Here is a 10,996-nt window from a genome sequence, read left to right as displayed (position 1 = left end):
CAGTGTCACAATTGAGCACATTTATGCATTTCCATGGCACTAGGCAATGGCAAGTAGTGAAGCATGTCTTTCGTTATCTTAAAGGTCCTCAAAGACTTTACATTGTTTTATGGCAATGCATCTTCTTTATGCTTGACCACCTACACTGATACTGACTGGGCAGGATGTTATGACAAGTAGTGAAGCATGTCTTTCGTTATCTTAAAGGTCCTCAAAGACTTTACATTGTTTTATGGCAATGCATCTTCTTTATGCTTGACCACCTACACTGCCTACACTGATAGTGTGACTGGGCAAGATGTTATGATACTAGGGTGTCAAGTGGTAATTGTTTCCTTCTTGGAAGTTCATGCATTCCATGGCTTAGAAAGAAGCAGTTGATAGTGGCCACTTCTAAATTTGAGGCTGAGTACAGGAGGGCAACATTCACATCTATTATGGAGTGTGTATGGCTCCATTGTCTATTGGCAAATCTTGATAGTAGAGATCCTTCTTCTACCACAATTTTCACTGATAGCCAGAGTGCATTGGCAGTGGTGTAGAATCTGATTTTTCATGCATGAACAAAGCACATTGAGGTGCATTATCTTTATGTCAGGGAGAGGCTCCATGCAGGAGAGATAGCCTTGACTTACATGTTTACATAAGCCAATGTGGCAAATGGGTTTACCAAGTCTCTTTCGAGAGAGAAGTTTAAAGCTTTTCGCAAAGCTTTGAACTTATTACCTCTACCAAGGTAGTCTGATACACCCTATACATGTTCACACCATTCACTTTAGGGGGTTTTGTTAGGAATTTGGCCTCTGAGAAGTTCTGGTGTGAACATCTCTACCCACAAGCACTTTTTACTTTGGTTGGACAAGGCTTTTCCCCGTGTGGGAACACACTCTTACGTGTTGGGCCTTGAGCCTTAGAGTATTTTGAGTACTTTGTACTTTCATTCACTATTAAATACATTTTCTAGCACAACTCTCTCACATTTTTTCTGAGAGCTCAACTATGTATGTGTGTGTCTGTGCGTGTCCTCCACCATAGCCAACGCTATAAGGTTACTTCTTCTCAACCATACTTTTTTTGAACTAGCACAAAAATCTATGTTTGATAAGGATAATAAGAATAAACTTGTTGTTGTTCAAAGGAATGATGAAAGGTATGGAAACTCTCGCACAAAGATAAAACCGTAAAGCAAAGGCACTTTTTTCTACAAGAGAATGTAGTGAAAAGTGATGCAAAATTTGTTATTAAGAATTTAATATATGGAGAAAATTTTGGTACAAAGAATTTAATAATGTCTAGGCTAAACATACAAGCTTCTTGTCTCTTTCGTGTTGAGCTTTAGACTATAAAAATAAAGCTGAAAATTATTAAAATAGTGTAAATATTTAAATCCACCAAGACACCTTAGACATCATACAGTTAGTTCATTAAACATATGAAAAGTGGCACCATTTTTACATCTTTTCCCACATGCCCCAATCATTGTAACTTTCTCACCTACATATAAACATGGAAGACATAAATAAAAGTGTAAAAAGAACCATCCATTCTGGGTGTAAAAAGATTGATGGATAAACTCGATGTAGGAGCTTATCATTCTTATGATTGAAACTAAAGCACATGTAAATAAATATATCTTTTCCTGCAATGTCTCCATTTTTTAAACCTCCGCCTTCACCTAAGAGTATAAACAAACTAGTAAATCAAGCTCCTCCTTCACCTAAGAGTACAAAAAAATTATAAATCAAGCTTATAACTATTTAATCAATATAATTACTTAACAATTTAATCGATTTAATTACTTAACAACCTTTACAATAGAAGGAGTATGAAGCTTAACATGGCTCTATTGGGTTAAAGGATGAAATATTGATTCCTCATCTCACACCTACCAAGAATAAGAAGGATGTAACTTATTTTACCAGAGGGGAAAAACATATCAAATTATAGTTGGTAGCCCATTAATGTTCTTCGCAAAAACCTTGCATTTCAAATTATTCTTATAGTTTGACATTAGTTGCTTATGAAGTGTAAATGTGATAAGTATGAAGAAGACATTTTTTTTTTACAAAGATGAATAATCTATAGAATATATGTATAAAAGCTATGTTCAACATTTCATAGGTAATAAGCACCCAAAAAATTACACTTACAACAAGCAATAAATATGGAAACTTAGAAAAACCATCTACATTGACAAACATACTGACTTTTCCTTTTATACTTAATATGGTTTATCCCTATGCGACCACTCAAGTAGGCCTAAAAAGTGATGTGACCCATATAGTCCATAAGTGAACCCATGGTGTTACCCACATTCGCTAACATTACTCCTCCAGATGCACAACAACACTTTTTTAGCCATACTTTTTATACCACGCAAGCACTTCATAAATGATTATAGGTATTCTTTAACCTTATGACGTGTAATGCCAATAGATAGTCAAAAATGAGCTTTTGACTTGTGTAATGAGGGTAGTATATTTACTTAGACTAGAAAATTATCTTTGACTAGCTTTTGTGCCCCATGATATTACTTGGAGTTGTGTAATGCCGGTAGTATATTTACTTACACACTAGAAAATTAGCCTAGACTAGATTTTGAGCCCAATTACCTTAATCTCCACCTATACCATCACCAAACTACATAAGATATTTTAAGGATAGTTGCACAAATAAGGAGGGGGATAGTAACATGGCTCGCACAACAACAACAACTCCACCACACCAGTTGCGATGGTACCAAACCCTGGACAACTAGATATGATTATTAACCGATGCAAATTGCAAAGGTAATGCCAAAATGCAATGGGATGATCCCATTACACACTTGGAAGTGTTTGACCAAATGTGCAATACATGTGGTCGATGTGATGACCTAGTAAGGGTGAGTGCCTTGGGCCAGACATGGAAGGGAAGGCAAGCCAATGGCTCTGATCACTAAAACTAAAAGACCAGGTTGCTTTATGACCAAATGTGCAATGCATGTGGTCGACGTGAGGACCTAGTAAGGGTGAGTGCCTTGGGCCACACATGGAAGGGAAGGCAAGCCAATGGTTCTAATCACTGAAACTAAAAGACCAGGTTGATTTTGGCACCTTGAAGACCACATTCATAATTGGGTATTCCTGTTATCATTCAAGGAACTTGATGGAACCCAGTCGACCAACTCTACCATGTTAAGAATTTAGAGAAAGAATCGATTAGAGACTACATCAACAAAGTGCACTCTCGATGTGCTGACACTAACAAATTCTCTAATAAATAGCTAATTAGAAGATTCCTAGAAGGAATCCTTGACTCAACCTTGCACAATGCCTTGTACTCTAAAAATCGCAAAAACTTTGAGCCATGTTGTAGGAGTGTCATAGATTTCCATGATAACTTCATGAGAACTACTTCAAGGAATCTCTCCAAAGGAACCCCATTGTGGAAGACCTAGTAGATACACTCATGGAGCAAATGATTAACCAACGGAGAGTCAGGCCAAGAAAAGACAACATGGGACAACCACATCTATACCCCAGACATGAGTTGGTCTAGTGTTCAATCTGTCGTGCTAACCACACAAGCATTAAATGCCCCCACCTAAGACCCAAACAAGGAGAAATCTGGTGTGCATATTGCATGAGGATAGGAAACCATGATACTGCTGCCCATTGGAATCAATGCCAGAGATAGCAGGTGCTAGTCACACCAACTCCTGCCTCTGCTAGTGGCAAGGCCCATGCTTACTAATGTACCTCACCTGGGGTAGTGTGTGTCGCCTCAACAAGGAGTACTACTTGAATTCAAGAGTTACCTCTACCACTTCTAGTGTTCTCATAGCAACCACCCATTCCCCGAGTGATCCCCATGAAAAAATTGACCTTGAGAGAAATTCTTGAAGGGAGGAAAAGGGAATAGGGGAGGAGACTATTTACCTAGAACCCCTAGAGGCTCAAAATCCCCTAAGTTAAAACCTCGGTCACTATATTCAATATGGTGATAATGTCTATCAAGTCGTCTATATAGTCACAATGCAAACTAATAGAGGGAGAGTTATCAATGCCTTAGGATTCCACATGCCACTATAGTGCTATCGCTACAAGGGAACTCATCAATGCCTTAGGATTCCACCCATAAAAAAGGCTACTATGGTTGTTGCACCAACTAATCCATAGCCACTAGCACCTATCTACACTAGTTGTGTTATTGGTCACATGTACAATGATTTCCCATTGGGAGCATCTATTGGAAATATGTTGGAATTTATGATCAATGTCATGGTCTAAGGTTAAAGCACTCAATAAAATGTAAAAGGACCATGTAATATGAAGGGAATCCAGGTGAATGAAGGGTAAACCCCCACTTGAGATAGGCGAGTTTCATTAGATGCTCTGGAGGCTATATTCTAGGGAGCCATGTGGGGGGAGATGGCCTTGGATGCCTTTGATAATATGTAAGCAGTGATGTCACTCAACCATGTACAACTTGGCTATAAAATGGTGGCCTTCCTAATGAGAAAAATACGAATTTTATATGCTATGTAATGCTCCTTATTGTGCTGTCATTATGCTCTCTTAATCTTGGATTAAGTACTAGTTAATTACATTTTTTGTTCATGTGACCATCATGGGTTATCTTGAACCACCATAGCTCTTTCATCACTCCATGAACTCATTAAGCTTTTATCATCACTCATTATGCTTTTCCCAACATGGTATCAGAGCCATGATTACCCCTAGGCATAGTAATTAACCACATTGATTAATTTTTCATTTTTTCAAGCTTTCCATTAAAGCTTCACTACACCCCCTGCTGGTTTTTTGCTTCATGTGAGCTCTATACTCCACCAAATCTCAAGCTTTTTGATTCAAAAGAGAGCTAACACCTGGCGCTTTCTACACCTAGCTCCATTGGAGCTCCCACGAAGTATACGCGGCGTATTTCTCTCTGTAGAGCAGCAGCCCGCCTCTGCGCTGCGAAAATGGTGAAATTGAAGATCTACAAAGCATGGTTTACAAATTCCTCTTATGAGCATTACATTGATGCTATGAAGCTCCTCCTTGTTGATTTTCATGAGCAATGGTCCACTGTAGCTGCTGTTTGAACTAATTTCTCAGTGACAGTATATGCTGTGTTGCAGAGCAGATTTACAGAGATTGAAGCAACATCTTGGCATGTTTGAGTGCTGAGCTTAGAGCCAATACCTTGGTTCTCACTTGGTTTAAAGCATTTTATGTTTCTCATTTGGGAAGAGCCTCATTCAATTGCTCAAAGCTCACTCTATTTTTGGGGGTAGTTTTTTCCTCTTTAATTAATCATCTCCACTAATCATCATATAATTATCTATTGAGATGACATTCTAATATGCATATTGAGTTGAATATCTCTTTGTAGTCATGCATTCGGATGCTGAATCATCTAATGAAGATTATATCAAAAAATCATTGAAACCCAAAAGCAAAACTAGAAAACCTAGGATCAAGTCTAGGCCCCGTTATTATCACTATGCAAAGGCTTATGGGTTTGGGGAATTCTTGAGTAATTTCATGCATATATATGGTGAAGGGGGATTCTAGCTTTTAATCTATTGCATTGTTCAGTTCCAATCATGGAGTCAACTTACATATCATCCTCTTTCATCAAGAAATTCAACGGTCATGACTTCCACACTTGGCAAGTCAAAATGAGATTTTTACTAATGAAAGAAGGAGTTTGGGGCATAGTCAATGGCACTATACCTAAACCTGCCACACGAGAAGGAGAAATCTCTTGGCAAACCAAGGATGAGAAAGCATTAGCTCTCATTGCCCTTGGAGTTGAAGATAGTTATATACATTACATTAGTAATGGAACATCTTCACAAATTGCGTGGAATTCACTGGATAAATCTTTTGGTGCTCAAGGCCTCCACAGCAAAATCAGTCTCAAAGTAGTCACATCAACACCATGAAGAGCTTGATGGCCCAGCTCGAAGCCATCAATGAACCAGTCAAGGAGAGTGATGCCATAGCCATCCTCGTAAAGTCAATGCCATCCGAGTATGATACACTCATGCCGACCTTAAAGTATATGCAGGATCCCACTTTGGAGGGAATAGAGAGTGTTCTCTTGGAAGAAGAGAAGAAGCTGAAAGGTAGAGTCATTGATCTTGTCTCAAACCAGGCATACCTTGTTCAAAAGCAAACCGGCAAATCACTCCAATGTACACATTGTGGAAGGACAGGACACCTTGCCAAGAATTGCTACCACAAAGACAAGCCAAAGCGAATATGCACCAAATGTGGAAAGCCAGGTCACCTCGCCGACAAATGTTACACCAACCAGGCAAATATGGTAAGCACTTCGAATGATTCCGCAGAAGCAATCCAAGCATGCAACAATGTTACTACCTCCTTTGATGCAGAGGTAGATGCAGAATGGGCTTTCTAAAGCCAACAATGTTTATGCCCTCTCTTACCCAAATGTTTATGTATGGACACCTCTAACCACCGATGATGTAGGTTATGTGTTTCTATGATGCTCACAATATCTCTCAGTAGGCCATGTAGCCCTCAAGGGGGGATTGATGGGGAGTTGGGTCTCCATGACCAACAAATGATGATGATGATGCCCATGGATATGATAATGATGATGCTATGATGATGATGGGGTATGGGAGAGGAATGTTTTCATGTAGGAATGTTTTTCATGTCATTTTCTTTTCGCAATGTAGAAGCTATGCTCCCTATGAGCGATGCTAATTTCTTTTATGTACTGTAGAGCTATACTCCTTATGAGTTAAGCTTTTTCTTTCATGTAATGTTTGGATCAAGGGAGGGCAATATACCATGCCATGATCAAGGGAGGGTATTGGAAATATGTTGGAATTTATGATCAATGTCATGGTCTAAGGTTAAAGCACTCAATAAAATGTAAAAGGACCATGTAATATGAAGGGAATCCAGGTGAATGAAGGGTAAACCCCCACTTGAGATAGGCGAGTTTCATTAGATGCTCTGGAGGCTATATTTTAGGGAGCCATGTGGGGGGAGATGGCCTTGGATGCCTTTGATAATATGTAAGCAGTGATGTCACTCAACCATGTACACCTTGGCTATAAAATGGTGGCCTTCCTAATGAGAAAAATACGAATTTTATATGCTATGTAATGCTCCTTATTGTGCTGTCATTATGCTCTCTTAATCTTGGATTAAGTACTAGTTAATTACATTTTTTGTTCATGTGACCATCATGGGTTATCTTGAACCACCATAGCTCTTTCATCACTCCATGAACTCATTAAGCTTTTATCATCACTCATTATGCTTTTCCCAACAGCATCCACCCTAGGTCACATGTACAATGATTTCCCATTGGGAGCATCCAGCCCAAGAGAATAAGTCCACTACAAGTATTAACTTGCTAAGCATTAGAGATGGGCTAGTACAAACGATTCCTCTCAATGTTTTGATGAGAATGCAAAAATAGGAGGAGAGTCATGAAGCTGGATAAGCTTCAACTCCCCATACTCAAAGGGAGACTAGCCCAAGTCCTACCAATCGATAAAGTCTCAAAACATACTAGAGTCGGTCCTAGAGAACCAGAAAACAAAGGTCCAACAAGATAGGAGAAAGCAAAGACCGGATGATAGTTTAAGAGGGTTCAGGCAATGATACAACTTCCAACATCTCTTCATCCAAAGGAATTGAATCCTCAGCCTGCCACCATGGACCAAGAAGAACTAGTCATTGACCCCAACAATCTACCTAAAAAAATGGCCAAAAAGTTGGCAGAATATGTCAACCTAATTGAGGAGAAAAGTAGGCTAGAAGTAGCTCAAGAATTGGTAAGATCATGCCAAGGATATTTGGACAGTGAATCAGTAGTTCCCACTATCCTCAGCCTACCATGGACCAAGAAAGATACAACTTCGAACATCTCTTCATTATTCAGTTAGCTCCTTGTTACTACAAGGAAGCCCAAGTCAATGGAAGGACCTAAAGGATTGGATGGATGAAAAGACTAATAGCGGACATGGAAGAACAACCACCTCGAGACTCCTCATATGAGTCTAATGAGATGATGACAAACCCAATAGGGAAGAGGCTGGTCATCACCAAGCTTTTCTAGTGTAATTTTTAAAAAATAAAAAATAAAAAATATAACACAACAAAGCATACAATAGCTTCATTTATTTCTTTAGGATGACATGAATGCCATCCTTTCAGTATAACATTAGGAAAAATCAGAGCTCATTTTGGGGCCCTCTAAGAAATTCTTTATTTTCCTATTTATTTGATGTCGAGAATGTGTAAAAGTGAAAAACAAGACCTAAAAGAAACATTATAATATCCCCACATATTGAAAAGGTGAATCTATTTAGATCCTCATGCATTTAAGACAATATATGACACTAACTACATTACACGTCATATTAATGAGCACTAACTACTGTACACACCATACTAAAGGTATTTTCTATTTAATATCAAACATTAAATTCAATAAATTTTAAAATTTTGGAGGATAACAAACAAGTTTTGTGCCATTGTCCTAATTTGGTATGATAAAAAGTCGTGTTTGTATCAATAGACAACTAAAAAAATGGAAGGAGGTGAACTCTTAGACCAAAAGAGGCTTTATCATCTTCATATAGATCTTGAAGATGATTATGCTCTAGTTTAGAAAAGGAGAAAGGATCCACGCATTGGTGCTATAGAGAAAGAGAACATGAGGTCATCAGGATTGCACCATATTGATCTATGGTGTAATGGCTCAATTTATCCCAAATGCCAATCACAAACTCCACTCCCTCTTTTTTCAATCTAACATCACTCTTAAGATTTGTAGGAGATGGTTATAAAGGTATGCTTAGATACATATCTAGTCACTCGACAGATGTGTACAAACACTTATATCAAACAAATTGAAAAAGATTGGTGGGTATTCAAAGTTGGAGGAGCTACTTGCAAGTGCGACTGAAGAATTGAAAAAGACAAAAGAGAAACTTAAAAAGTCAAGAATCAAAGAAACTCTATTAGGTGAAAGATAAATAAAGAAGAAGGTTCGTAATCTTACAGAATTGAAAGCAAACGATGAAGGACGCAAGCATAGAGTGCAACAGGAAAGGTAAGAATTATTACAAAAAAATTCAATTATTCCTAAACATAATTTTGAATAAGAAATAAACTAGTAAGATATTGTTTTGTTAGATATTAAGAATATAATTTATTCTTCAAGAACATATTGGAACTAAACGAACAAAACATGAATCTTGATAACCTTCCAATCAAATAGATGAAAAGATTGGTACCTTCTAGTATTGCAAAGGACATGATTGAAAATAAAAATTATAAAAAGGTGAAAAGGAATGTTGTGCAGCGATTTGTAGATAGCAACAAAGTTGATGTTTATGTAATTCAGAAAGCATTAGATGAGAGCGATGTTAGTAGAAAAGGGTATACTTCTATTTTCAAAAATGTATCCAGAAAAATGCAAGACCAAATAATCAAATACATGCTTCTGCCAACACTTACAGAAGTATGGAGACTAAGAAGTCTCTCTTAAACATAGACATGGTCTTCGTAGGACCCCATACATCTGAATGCATAACATCTAGTGCATTTCTGCTCACATTTTTGTCACGTGGAAATACATGCTTTGTTTGCTTTCCAAATTGGCATGCTTATACAATTCCTTGTCACAATTTTGGTAGCCTTGTCACAATTCCTTTAGTCTACATAGACTTCATTCTCTACACATTCACATGTCCAATTCTTTTATGCCAAATGTCTATGTCTACAACAATTCCTGAACCATTTGCAAACATCGTAGCACTCAATTCAGGCATGTTTACATTTAATGTAAACATTCTGCCCACTCTCTTGCCTTTTGCGACCAACCTGCACTTGTCTTTAAAGTATTCAACATAACAACCATCAGGGTTAAACCGAACCTACAAACCCTGCTCAATCATCTGGCCAACTGAAACTAGATTCTTTGTTATGTTCAGAACATGAAGTATTTCTGCAAGGTACTTTACTTTGCCATCCTACATAGACAAATGGCACATCTCCAACATGGACAATTGGATGAGAAATGTCATCCCCTATTTCCACAAAACCTGGTCTTTCAAGGTTTTTCATCTCCTTGAACCACTCCCCACCATGACTTATGTGGTTTTTCGAAGCACCTGGAATCAACGTACTATATATCATCTTTATGTGTTGCTTCAACATTTTCAGACACGGCATTAACAACATGCTGCATAACAAACAACCTTTCATTATCCTCATTGTTTCTGCTCGAGGATGCATAGTTGTTTTGCTACAATTTTCCATTTGCATGTCAGCCTACTTCTTATAACAATCTGCCTGCACATGTCCAGGCTTATCATAATAAAAGCATCCACGTGTATCATTATATTGTCTTTGCCAATTTCCATGACCTCTTTGACTCCCTCTGCCTCTAAATTGGCCCCTTCCGCCTGTGTGTTGTTGTTGTGAATTCTGGGACTGTTGTTGTTGCTGCTGCTGGCCATAATTCTAATTACCTGCTCGGCCACCTCCTTGGCCGCGTCCACGACCTCCTCTACCTTGTCCTGTTCTTGAACTTGTGTAGAAGGCCTATTGCTCTGAATAAAAAATTCCAAAATCTCTTTTTTTTTAAAAATAAAAAACTCATTTTAAAAAAATAAAAAAACAATATTGATAAAGCTTTATTCAAAGCTTAGAAAAATGATTTTTTTGGGGGGGCATGTTTTTTTTGCCAGCGGGCTGCTGCGTACCCCCCCTGTGCGCAGAAAAGTGGGAGAGAGAGAGAAATTATCTATCCTCTCCATCTCCACTCCTTCTCTCCTCTCCATCCTCTCCACTCAATTCCTCCTCCTTCTCTCTCTTTCTCCTCCTTCTCTCTCCATCCTCTCCACTCAATTCCTCCTCCTTCTCTCTCTTTCTCTCTCTGTTAATAACAGAGAGCTTAACATTACATTAACTTTTAATTAACCTTTGTTAATCATTATGATTAAAATTAA

This window comes from Cibotium barometz, chromosome 58 (assembly GCF_041138505.1).
Source record: "Cibotium barometz isolate CiBa-2024 chromosome 58, ASM4113850v1, whole genome shotgun sequence".
Classification (NCBI taxonomy): Eukaryota; Viridiplantae; Streptophyta; class Polypodiopsida; order Cyatheales; family Cibotiaceae; genus Cibotium; species Cibotium barometz.
The sequence above is the reverse complement of the archived record's forward strand: the minus strand, read 5'-3'. Positions refer to the sequence as shown.